Below are 12,100 nucleotides of genomic sequence, written 5' to 3'. Positions count from 1 at the left end.
TATTTGTTATAAAAACATAAATAGGATCTAGATATGCCTCTAGTTCATGGCAGTGACTGCCTCTGAATGGAGAGGAAGCTTGATCTGGGAATATTCATCATCGGTCTGTCCATGAATATTCTGGCTTTCCTCCAAGGTGTACTTGCTCACATTCTCAGCAGGTAGGCATCATCCTATGACCTACCTTAGCTAGAAAAATGTGAATAGAGGTGCTACTTCTGGGTGGAAGCTTTTTTTTTTTTCTTCTTGGCTGCACTGGGTCTTAGCTGTGGCACATGGGATCTAGTTCCCTGACCAGGGATCAAACCTGGGCACCCTGCATTGGTAGCACAGAGACTTAGCCACTGGACCACCAGGGAAGTCCTCTGGTTGGAAGATTTGAGAAGCATATGGACATGACTTAGCGACTGAACAACAACTTCATCAAAGACCAGTCTGATACCATAGCCACTTGACTTTGATATAACAATCTTAACTCCAATCCAAACTTATTATAGGAAACAGCCCTATGAAAACATTCTGCATTTATTGTAAACCTACTGTCCTGGACATTGTTCATTATATTGCATGCTGCTGCTGCTGCTGCTAAGTTGCTTTAGTCGTGTCCGACTCTGTGCGACCCCATAGATGGCAGCCCACCAGGCTCCCCCGTCCCTGGGATTCTCCAGGCAAGAACACTGGAGTGGGTTGCCATTTCCTTCTCCAATGCATGAAAGTGAAAAGTCAAAGTGAATTCGCTTAGTCGTGTCCGACTCCTAGCGACCCCATGGACTGCAGCCTACCAGGCTCCTCTGTCCATGGGATTTTCCAGGCAAGAGTGCTGGAGTGGGGTGCCATTGCCTTCTCCAATTATATTGCATAGTAGCCCCTAAAATAAGGTCTTAGGTAAAAAGCACTGAGCCAGGCCCACGGGCCCACTCGGCCGTCTCGGCCTTTGTCTGTGTGTGTCTGTCCGTCTCTCTGTTGACCTGGTGCCCTCCTGCCTGGTATCCTGTCCCTGAGGGCTTGGTCAGGTGTATATAAACATCCTCTGTGCCGCGGGTGAAGAGGGGCCCAGCCCCGCCTGGTCTGTTAACAGCACTCTGTAAATAGATTGTTAGAGTTCAGCTGAATTTTAGCCTTTAAGGTTTGAGAGCTAGATCAATAAAGTCTATTCCTTAAAAAAAAAAAAAAAAGAATTTAATTCCAAGAAAATCTTTTTCTAATTAGTGGGTAGTTAGTAGGCAGCCACCTTTCTTTATTTTTTATTTATATTATTATTGTTATTTATTTTATCTTAAAAAAACCCCACTTATTTTAGCCCACACCCTGTGGCATGGCATGTGGGATCTAATTCTCTGACCAGGGATTGAACCCATACCCGCTTCATCGGGAGTGCAGAGTCTTAATCACTGGACTGCCAGGAAGCCCCACTATCCAACTATCCACCTTTGTTTCTGACATGTTTCCCTTTTTGCCATGGTTGCCAGGAAGCTCACAGACAAATGTATCCTCAGTAGGTATGGTGGCCTTCCTGCTTCGCTTCCTCTTACTTTCAGAAATCCTGATACTAACTTTGTGGTGTGCCTTGTCCTTTTTAAAAACTGTCTCACACCTCTTGAGAAAACAGAAGTGCATGGAGCATGAGTCCTCTGTCACACCACCTCCGCTTCAGGCGCTCTGTCGACTGTGCTCCTCTTCTCCTACAGGGAGGGATCCTCAGCTGCGGGAGGTGGGGGACTGCTCACTGACCCTTAGCACAGCCACTAAGCTAAGGAAGAGGCTGACGCAGCCCCAGCGACTCTCTGTTGGGACTGGTGCTCACCTTTCACAGCAGTATAACAAGGGGGTTCCCCTGTGGAGGTGTATTTTGGGGTCCATTTGTATTCCTAAAGCAGATATTTCCACGACTGTCTCTTTTTCCCTCCCTACACAGTACTTCACACGAAACATCAGATGAGAGACACAGAGTCCACGTAATTCAGAGGGCTCTGTCATACCCCTGACCTGCACATTTAAGCTGAGGAATCACTTCAGTTGTGTAAAGCAGCCTTGTGCCCAGAGATAGGATATTTCACTCCTGTTTCTAGGAATGCTGTGGTCTTGCTGTGAGACTCGGTCTCTGTAGGATTTGGCTTCATGTCTTTGTAAAATGGCATATCTCCTATCTCTTTCTATCAATATTTTATTTTTTTAATTAGAAATAATTTTTATTAAAATAATAAAATCATGCTTATAAACATTAATATACTATATAATTATATGTTATTATTAAATAATAATTTATTATATTATTTTAAGTTCTTAAAAAATACTAACAAAATTTTAAAGTTGGGGGACTTCTTTGGTTGTCTAGGGGCTAAAACTCTGTGCTCCCAATGTAGGGGGCCCGGGTTTAATCCCTGGCCAGGGAACTGGATCCCACAAACCATGACTAAAGATCCTGTGTGCTGTAATTAAAGAACTGGAATGCCTCAACAAAGATTCCACATGGTGCAACCAAGACCTGGTGCAGCCAGGTCTTATTTATTAAATAAGATTTGGTCTAATTTATTTTAAAAAATAACTTTTTGTAAAAAATGAAAAAAAAATTTTTAAGTTTTTTTTTTTCCTTTTTCTTTTTTAATTTTTTTGGCTGTGCTGCACATCACGTGGAATCTTAGATCTCCCACCAGAGATACAACCCATGCCCCTTGCAGTGGAAGCTTGGAGTCTTAACCACTGAACTGCCAGGGAAGTCCCTAAAGTTGGGTGTTTTTGATTTTAAAAAGGACCAAATAAAGAGTTGAAATATTGCACACTAGCAAGCATGTGACTGAGGTGAGCTGTGGAGGGACTCAGCTCCTGGGGTATATAATGGTTTACAATACTGGAATGAGACCATAGTCTCTGGGGTGGGACCAGGGGGATGTGGGGGTAGAATAACTTCAGACATGGCTATTTTTCAGTGTTCTAAGAGTAGTTTAATCATATAAGGGAATCAGACATGTAGCCTTCATGCCAGTATCATCAGCTCAAGCCCTGCTTCCAAACAAGAGCTCTGAGGATGTGTATCATAAGAATTGCTAAATAGGTAGGGTTGTGGTCATTGCAAGGACTGATGCTAAAGCTGAAGCTCCAATACTCTGGCCACCTGATGTGAAGAGTCTACTCATTGGAAAAGACCCTGATGCTGGAAAAGATTGAAGGCAAAAGGAGAAGAGGGTGACAGAAGATGAGATGATTAGATAGCATCACCGACTCAATGGACATGAATTTGAGCAAGTTCCGGGAGATAGTGGAGGTCAGAGGAGGCTGGCATGCTGCAGTCCATGGGTCACAAATAGTCAGACACGACTTAGCGACTAACACCAACAGGATTGTGGTCTCATGCACAAAAGTAAGTTATCTCTGTCTCCCTATTGGAGAATCATAATGCATATAGCATATGAACAGTTGAAGTCTTGCAGAAAAGAAACCTGTCTTAACTGTGTTTGATTCAGTGTTCATATATGTTTTTAAAAATTTGGCTACATCAAGTCTTAGTGAGGCATTTGGGATCTAGTTCCCTGACGAGGGATCGAACCCAGGCTGCCTTGCATTGGGCATGTGGAGTCTTAATGACTGGACCACCAGGGAAGTCCCCAGTGTTCATATTTTATTTGTGCACGGAACCCCCTCCCTGCTCACTTCCAGAAGGCTCACAGGACCTTCCATGTCATGTGGGGAGGCGGTATGGTGGCCTCTGAAGGGGGTCCTGGACTCTTCTGTGAGGCTCTGCCACTGTTGCTGAGTAACCAGACCAGGCCCATTAGGGTCTTGATTCCCACACCCGATAAAGGAGGAAGTTAACGCTTGTCCACACTTACTGGGAATGCATTCAATAATGTCTGCGAGGCTTTGAAAACCTTCAGAACAAGGTTCTGTGGAGGCAATGTCATTATCTTGGCCACTGCAGCAGGCAGAGTAATAAGTCATGTCATTAGCTGCCACCAATCTGGACCTCTTGGAGGTTGCACATTTAGCTTTCTATCCTGGCCTCTTGGAGGGATCTGTGTAAATTCCCTATACTTCAATAAACAAACCCACTTCATGCTGGTGCCTTGATTGAGAAGAGAAAAAAGGGAAGAAAGAGGAGAGAACGTAGTGAAGAAGTGGGAGGTGCAGGGCCAACAGCCGTACCAGGCAACATCTACCCAGCGTTTCCTGCGTGCTGGGCACCATCCCGCACAGCTGAATACACTGTGTGGACCACTGCCCCATTGCATCCTCACCAAAACCCCGACGACGACACACTTAAGCTTTTATTGTTGTTGTTGTTTTAATGTTTGTTTTGTTTATTTCACTTATTTTTTATTTGGCTGCGCCGGGTCTTAGTTGTAGCAGGTAAGATCTTTAGTTGCGGCCTGTGATTGGGTTCCCTGACTGGGGGTTCCCTGTCCCCCTGCATTGGGAATGCAGACTTTTAGCCATGGACCAGAGGGGAAGTCCCTAGACACACTTATTGTGACAAAATTGAAAGTTTACAGAGATTGAGTGATTGGTCCAAGGTCACGCAGGTTTAAATGGCAGAGCTAACACCTGAACCAAGCCTGGCTGATCCCAAACCCACATGATAACTAGTGTTTCCTAGGGTGGTACACACGAGATGATCTTAGGTGGTTAAAAAAAAAATACCTTTTTTTTTGGTAATAGTTTTGCATTTAGGTATTTATTAGAAAAAATATAATATACATTATAAGCCCATGGTTTTATTAATGAATATTACAGGTTAGGATAGACAAAATATATATATATATAATAGTAAGGAAATTATAGTACCAGTAGTATGTAGAAATATCAAAGATCGTAAAAGCAGTGCTAGTGACTGAAGGTGGAGAATCTCTGCTCCCAACAGAAGTTAGAGGCAAAAAGCCAAAACCAGTTGGATTCCCTTTTTTCTTTTTTTATGTTTATTTATTTGGCTGTGTCAGGTCTTAGTTGCAGCATGCAGGGTCTTTTTTTTTTCTTTCTTGTTTTAGTTGCAACATGTGGACTCTTTAAGTTGCAGCATGTAACTTAAAGCATGCTAACTTTAGTTGTGCTATGTGGGCTCTAGTTCCCCAACCAGGGATTGAACCCGGGGCCCCCTATATTGGGAGTGTGGATTCCCAGCCACCAGACCTGCAGGGAAGTCCCTGGATTCACTTTTATAAGGTTTTGGGCTTGCTTCTGTCCCCAAACAAGCAAAAGTGTCTTCTAGGTTCTTCAGAAGGAAGTGCATGAGGGGAAATTAAGTTCTGTGAATGCTGAGGGCTGGTAAACTGCTGCTCTGTTTACCTGGGTGGGGGTCAGGGTGGACAGAGGAAAATATCTCAGGTTGAGAGCCCCGATGCACGGAAAATCCAAGCTTGACCAGCACTACTGCCTACAGAGAAGGAAACAGTCACCACCTTCCAGTCCTTGGCCAGATCGCCCTGACCTCCCAGCCAGGGTCGGCTGCCCGGTTCACCTTTCAGCTCTGGAAGGGGAGGGTCTCAGTCCAGACTTCTTTGTTGCAGAGGAAACCCACTCAACTAGTTCAGGCCAAGCAGCAAAAAAAGAAAGAAAGGAGAGTAAACAGGTTTGGTGGACTTATTGGGTTTCCTGCAAACCACAAGCAGGCTTCCCAGGTGGCTCAGTGGTAAAGAATCTACCTACCAGTGCAGGAGGCACAGGAGGTGCAGGTTTGATCTCTGGGTCGGGAAGATCCCCTGGAGAAGGAAATGGCAACCCACTCCAGTATTCTTGCCTCGAGAATCCCATGGACATAGGAGCCTGGTGGGCTGCAGTCCATGGGATCACAAAGACTTGGACATGACTGAGCATGCATGCATGTAAGTCACAAAGAGGAGGAACCAGGAATGGGAATCCCAAGGTGGCTGTCTATTTCTTTGAGTGTCTTACCTCTGCTTCTCTGAGGTTCTGCTTCACTCCCTCTTTTACAGTATCATCAGGCAAGGCCACTTGGGCCCTAACTTTGCAGCACTGCACGATTCTAGCCTCCAAAGGACACATACCAGTGTGTGAGGCCTCAATTCTGAATTGCCATAAGAGTCTGATTGCCCCAGCTTTCGGCCAGAGTTCCTTGCTCCCAGTACATTATAGCTGGGTCATAATGGCTCTTCTGAAGTCTGGTACCTTCACGCTAGTGGGTATCGGGTTCTGTGAGTCCTATTAGAGGAGCCTTGGGTCAGTATCCACAATATGATGTTCCCTGTGACCCCCATCTGTCAGGCTCTTCCAGTTCAGCCAGCTGTATTTTGATATTTCATGTTTCAGTTAAAGGAGTGGATTTCCTGCGTCAGTAGCAATGTTGCTTTTGTTGTACCAACTCTGGCCTCCTTGAGGCTTGAGGGGGATGGACCCTCTTTGGAAGATAAAGCTAGAGTCATTTGGGACATAAGGAGAAAGAGTTTAGGGGGTGGGCCATCAGCAGTGGTTCCGGGGTGCCACTGTGTGTCCCACATAGGGTACTCTGGGGAAATGCTGAGTCGTGATGTCGACTGAGATTTATCATGTTACCAGTAATGATGACAAAGGAAATCTGAAGAAACCACCTCATGTAAAGATGTAAAAAGAAGAATATTTGGACTTCCCTAGTGGTCCGGTGGCTAGGACTCGGCGCTCCCAATGCAGAGGGCCTGGGTTCGATCCCTGGTCAAAGAACTAGAAGATGGCATGTGTTGCAACTAAACACAAACAAAAAAGATCCCACAGGGGGCACCAGAAATCCCGAGTGCGGCAACTAAAACCTGACACAGGCAAATAAATAAGTAGATAAAGAAAAAAATTTAAAAAGACATTAGAATATTGATGGAGAAAAGAAACACAAATAGACACTTTCATGTGATGAAAACAAAATTCTGAACTGTGGACTCAGAGAGGTGAGTTTTAGACTTGACTTTGTTCCTTAACCAGCTGAGGGACCTCTGACTAATGACATAGCTAGTTGGGGTCCTTATCTATTAAAAACTGGGATAATCCTCTAAGTCAGAAATTTCGATGGTCCTACTGTGTATCATTGTTTGCTTGAAAGAGAAAGAGGATCTTGGAGTAAATGGGATGATCAGAGTCTGATGAGGATCATAAAGGTCTGATTGCTCAGAGAAGCCGACTTTTCAAGAGATTTGAAAGGTTTGAGGACAGGTTTTGGTCGAAAGGAAAAAGCAAGGTTTGGGGTTTCAGGGTGGAGAAGGAAATGGCAACCCATTCCAGTATTCTTGCTGGGAAAATCTCATGGAGCCTGGCAGGCTACAATCCATGCGGTCACAAAGAGTCAGACACAACTGAGCAGCTGAGCACATACAGGGAAGGTTACAGGGAAGGCCTAAGACAATGGCTTAGGGGTTGGGAAGAGAGGTATAATGCTGGAGAAGGGGCCCTGGACCCAAACATGATCTGGGTCAGTTGTCTCTCTTCGCTGGGTCTGAACTGCCTCCAGCTCTGTTTTCAGAGAAGGAAACTGCATCAGGAAGGAAATAGTAATAGGCTTGTCTAGCTGAAGCAGAGCCTGAGTTGACATATAAAACAATTAAGGTGAGGAAGGCTGATGAGACATCTCGAAACCTGCATTCAGGAATCTCCCTGACTCAGAACAGGGCAGATGGTTTTTAACCACTAAATTCCTGTTGGTTTTTACCAATAAAATTCCAAGACCATAACCGTCTCTTCCTCTCTGTAAACGTTGGTTAGTTTGCTGAGTGTTACCACTGCTTGGGGGCAAGGAATCAAGACTGTGACAAACTATTTTAGACACTGGCAGCAGCAGCAGGTCTCTAGGAAGATAGTGTCTGGGAAGGCAGTCAAAGAAGGACCGCAGTCCTAGGAGGAACCAAAAAAAAAAAAAAGGGCAACTTCGGTTAAAAATATACCTTCCAATGCCGGTGATGCCAGAGAAGGCGATGGCACCCCTCTCCAGTACTCTTGCCTGGCAAATCCCATGGACAGAGGAGCCTGGTAGGCTGCAGTCCATGGGGTCACTAGGAGTCCGACACGACTGAGCGACTTCACTTTTCACTTTCATGCATTGGGGAAGGAAATGGAAACCCACTCCAGTGTTCTTGCCTGGAGGATCCCAGGGACGGGGGAGCCTGGTGGGCTGCTGTCTGTGGGGTCGCACAGAGTCGGACACGACTGAAGTGACTTAGCAGCAGCAGCAGGTGATGCCAGTCTGATCCCTGGTCAGGAAACTAAGATCCTGCATGTCATGGGGCAGCTGAGCCTGCCTGAGCCTGTCTGCTGCAACTAAGACCTAGTGCAGCCAAATAAGTAAATAATTAAAAAAATTTTTTTCCAACATGCAGAATTAGAATCTCTGAATACAATACCTCGCTAGGCTTCTCTGATTTTGCATGCTAAGTCGCTTCAGTTGTGTCCTAGTCTTTGCGACCCTGTGGACTGTAAACCCCCGACTCCTCTGTCCATGGGATTCTCCAGGCAAGAATACTGGAGTGGGTTATCATTTCCTTCTCCAGGGAATCTTCCTGACCCAGAGATCGAACCTGCGTCTCCTATGTCTCCTGCACTTGCAGGCAGGTTCTGTACCACTAGCGTCACCTGGGAAGCCCCTCCTTTGTTTTTAGTGACTTCAAACTCAGGATGAAGGAAGGGCTGGTGAGTTGAAACCTGGCTTCTCCCTCAGCTCCATCTGGGGGGTCACGGGGGTGGTTGGCAGTAGTCTGCAGTCACCCACTGTTCAAATAAAGTCTTTGAGGATCCCAGCAAGCCAGCTGAAAGAGGTTTGTAGTTCCTTAGGCTGAAGGAGAGTGGAATGAGGAATTGCCTGGTGGAGGCAGAAGCCAGGAGGGAAACAGGAAGGATGTAAGGAGTCTAGGGACTGGCTTTTTCACTGTTGATGAAGGTCAAGGAGCTCAGTAAAACAGTCTGAGTTCTCTTTAGAGGACTTCATTGTGTTTTCCCCCCCTCTAGCCATACTGACACCAGAGTCTCAGCTTTCCAAACACACACACACACACACACACACACACACACACACACACACACGGTAGTGGGGGAAGTAGGGGAGAAGCAGAGTGGAGGGAGAGAGACAGATGAACATAGTAATTGTTTTCTCTGAGATAAGCCCCAAGCTCTATTCTATTCTAAAGAAAGAACACTGTCTCTCTGTTTTTTTTTTTTTTCTTTCTTTCTTCCTTTTTTCCCTTCACCCTTCATGTTTTGTTCAGGGATGAATACTGAAAGGGAGGGAAAGAAAAGAAAGCTAACATTTACTGAGGGCCTCGTGTGTGCTGAGCACTTTTTCTCATCTACTATATTTCTTTTCATCTCCATGTTTTCATAAATGAAGAAGCTGCAGGGTCAGAGTATTTCAGTCCTTTAAGGTCTCCCCGTTGTAAAACGCAGAAGTGGGATGTGAACTCTGTTCTGACTTTTAAGCCATGACTCTTCCCACACGGAAGGAGAATGAGTCAGGCCCACTGCAGGCCAGGAGCCACTGGGGACCAGATGAAGCTACGTGCCTTAGAGCAGTGTTCTCAAACTTGAGCACACAGCAGGGTCTCCTGGAGGGCTTCTTAAAACCCAGATTGCTGGGCCCATCTCCAGAGATTCTGATCCTGCAGATCTGAATGGGGCCTGTAGATCTGAATGGGGCCTCCATGTTCTTATTTTAAAAATGTTTCAGTTGGAGTAGAGTTGATTTTCAGTGTTGTGTTTATTTCTTCTGTACAGCAAAGTGATTTAGTTATACATATGTGTGTGTGTGTATATGTATGTATATAATATATATACACTTTCTAAAATTTACTTGCTTGTTGTTTTTGGCTGTGCTGGATCTTCGTTGCTTCCCAGGCTTTTCTCTAGTTGGGGAGCACAGGCTCCTTGTAGCTCTCCAGCTCTGGAGCACAGGCTTAGTCGTGGAGGCACACGGGCTTAGTTGCTCTGACACAGGTGGAATCTTCCTGGACCAGGAATCGAACCCGTGTCTCCTGCATTGGCAGGTGGATTCTTTACACAGGACCACCAGGGAAGCCATATTTTTGTTTTTTCATAGTCTTTTCCATTGCAGTATATCACGGCATATTGAATATAGTTCCCTTTGCTGTACAGTATGGACTGTAGCCCGCCAGGCTCCTCTGTCCATGGGATTCTCTAGACAAGAATACTGGAGTGGGTTGCCATTCCTGTCTCCAAGGGATCTTGCTGACCCAGGGATCTAACCTGGATCTCCTGCATTGCAGGCAGATTCTTTACTGTCTGAGCCACCAGGAAAACCCATGGTAGGACATTGTGTTTATCTTACAGTAGTTTGCATCTGAATTTCTAACAGTTGCATCCAGGGCCATACTTTGAGAATCATTGACTTTGGACCAGCGCATGGCCAGCAACAGGAAAGCATCTCCCCACAGGTGGTCCAGTGACTGTGGCGTCGGAACATGGCAGTGTCACTTCTGTGCACAGTGGCCAGTGCATCCCAAGTGGCCCTGGAATAGAATTCTCCACATTCTGAAAGCTGATAGAACCAGGATTTCTCGATTTCAGGTTCCATATGGGTTCGTCCACGGGCTTCCCTGGTGGCGCAGAGGTTAAAGCATCTGCCTGCAATGCGGGAGACCTGGGTTCGATCCCTGGGTTGGAAAGATCCCCTCGAGAAGGAAATGGCAATCCACTCCAGTGTTCTTGCCTGGAAAATCCCATGGAGAGAGGAGCCTAGTGGGCTACAGTCCACGGGGTAGCAAAGAGTCGGACACGACTGAGCGACTTCACTCACGGGTTCGCCCACAGGACATTCTCGACTTCATGGAGTTCCAGGATTCTGTACCTGTGAATTTGTCTCCTTGCTAACATGTACTTGTGACCCCAGAGTCACAACATGCGGGCAGGGCTTCTGAGGATGTATGCAGATTCACCTAAGTGCTACCTGAGCACACGCGTGTTCCCAGTTGCAGTGGGGGGTGGGGTGGGGCTGGGGGGCGATGCTCACCTTCTCGGTTCAGCCCCTTCTGGAAACAAGTGTCCTACTCCATAGCGTTAATGACCCAACAACACGTGTCTAAGGAGATGTCTTTAACAGAAACACACAGAGATGATCAGTTGACAGAAATGCCGTGGCAAGAGACTTGCAGGCCCCTCACCTGGAGCGACTTCACAGAGCGCGCTGACCCCAGGAAGTGCGGATTTCCTGTGTATCTGAGGAATCTGAGGGGTAGGGGGCCACGACAGTTAATTAGAAAAGGAGAAAAACTTAACCATCGACTCAGAGACTACATAAGGCTTGTGTGTGTGTGTGTGTGTGTGTGTTAGTCGCTCAGCCATGCCTGACTCTTTGCAACCCTCCAGATCCTGTGGAGCTCAACAGGCTCCTCTGTCCTTGGGATTTTCCAGGCAAGAACACTGGAGTGGGCTGCTGTGCCATCCTCTAGGGGATCGTCCCAACCCAGGGGTTGAACCCAGATCTCCTGCATTGCAGGCAGATTCTTTACCATCTGAGCCAGGCAGATGCACATACACATATATAAAGTATGCAAAACTATGTCGTTCCTCTAGTTACTGCATGTGCAGAATATAGGAAAATATTAGTGATGACGGCTGATGTAACTGCCCAGCCTTTCCCTGCAGACAATGTTCTGTGTTGAACGAGTGGTCTGATGTCCCCACCTCCTCAGCTCTCTTTGGAGAGCAGTCAGAACTAGCTGTACTAAGGCCAGGCTTCTCACATTCCATACCCGGGCCTCCGAGGAGGAAGGGCAGGGGCCTCGCAGCTGCTGTTTATCCCACTCTCGTTTGCAGCCGGAGGACAATGGACCTGTTGGTGGAGGGAGGAGATGAGCGCTCCATTGTTGGTGCGGGCGTGGGGATCTCTGCGTGCTCCTCTCCTCCCATCCCGAGTTCTCTCAGGAGCTCAGCTGCTTTTCAGAGATGTGCTGTCATGCTGGGAAGTCAGGGGAGAAATCTGCTGTCCAGTGTAATGCTGAACCACACAGGCGCTAGGGACACAGTCTAGAACTTGGAGCACGCTTAGCCCAGAGGAGCCTCTCTGGCAGGCCTGGGTGGGCTCGCTGTGCAGGGGTGAGGCGTCTGCAAGGAGAGGCCTTACTCACATGGATGGGATGGAGCAGGACTCCATCAAGTCAGGAGAACGAAAGGTCATCTGTCAGTTCAG

This window comes from Oryx dammah, unplaced genomic scaffold, assembly GCF_014754425.2.
Source record: "Oryx dammah isolate SB20612 unplaced genomic scaffold, SCBI_Odam_1.1 HiC_scaffold_29, whole genome shotgun sequence".
Classification (NCBI taxonomy): domain Eukaryota; kingdom Metazoa; phylum Chordata; class Mammalia; order Artiodactyla; family Bovidae; genus Oryx; species Oryx dammah.
Note: the sequence above shows the minus strand (reverse complement) of the source record.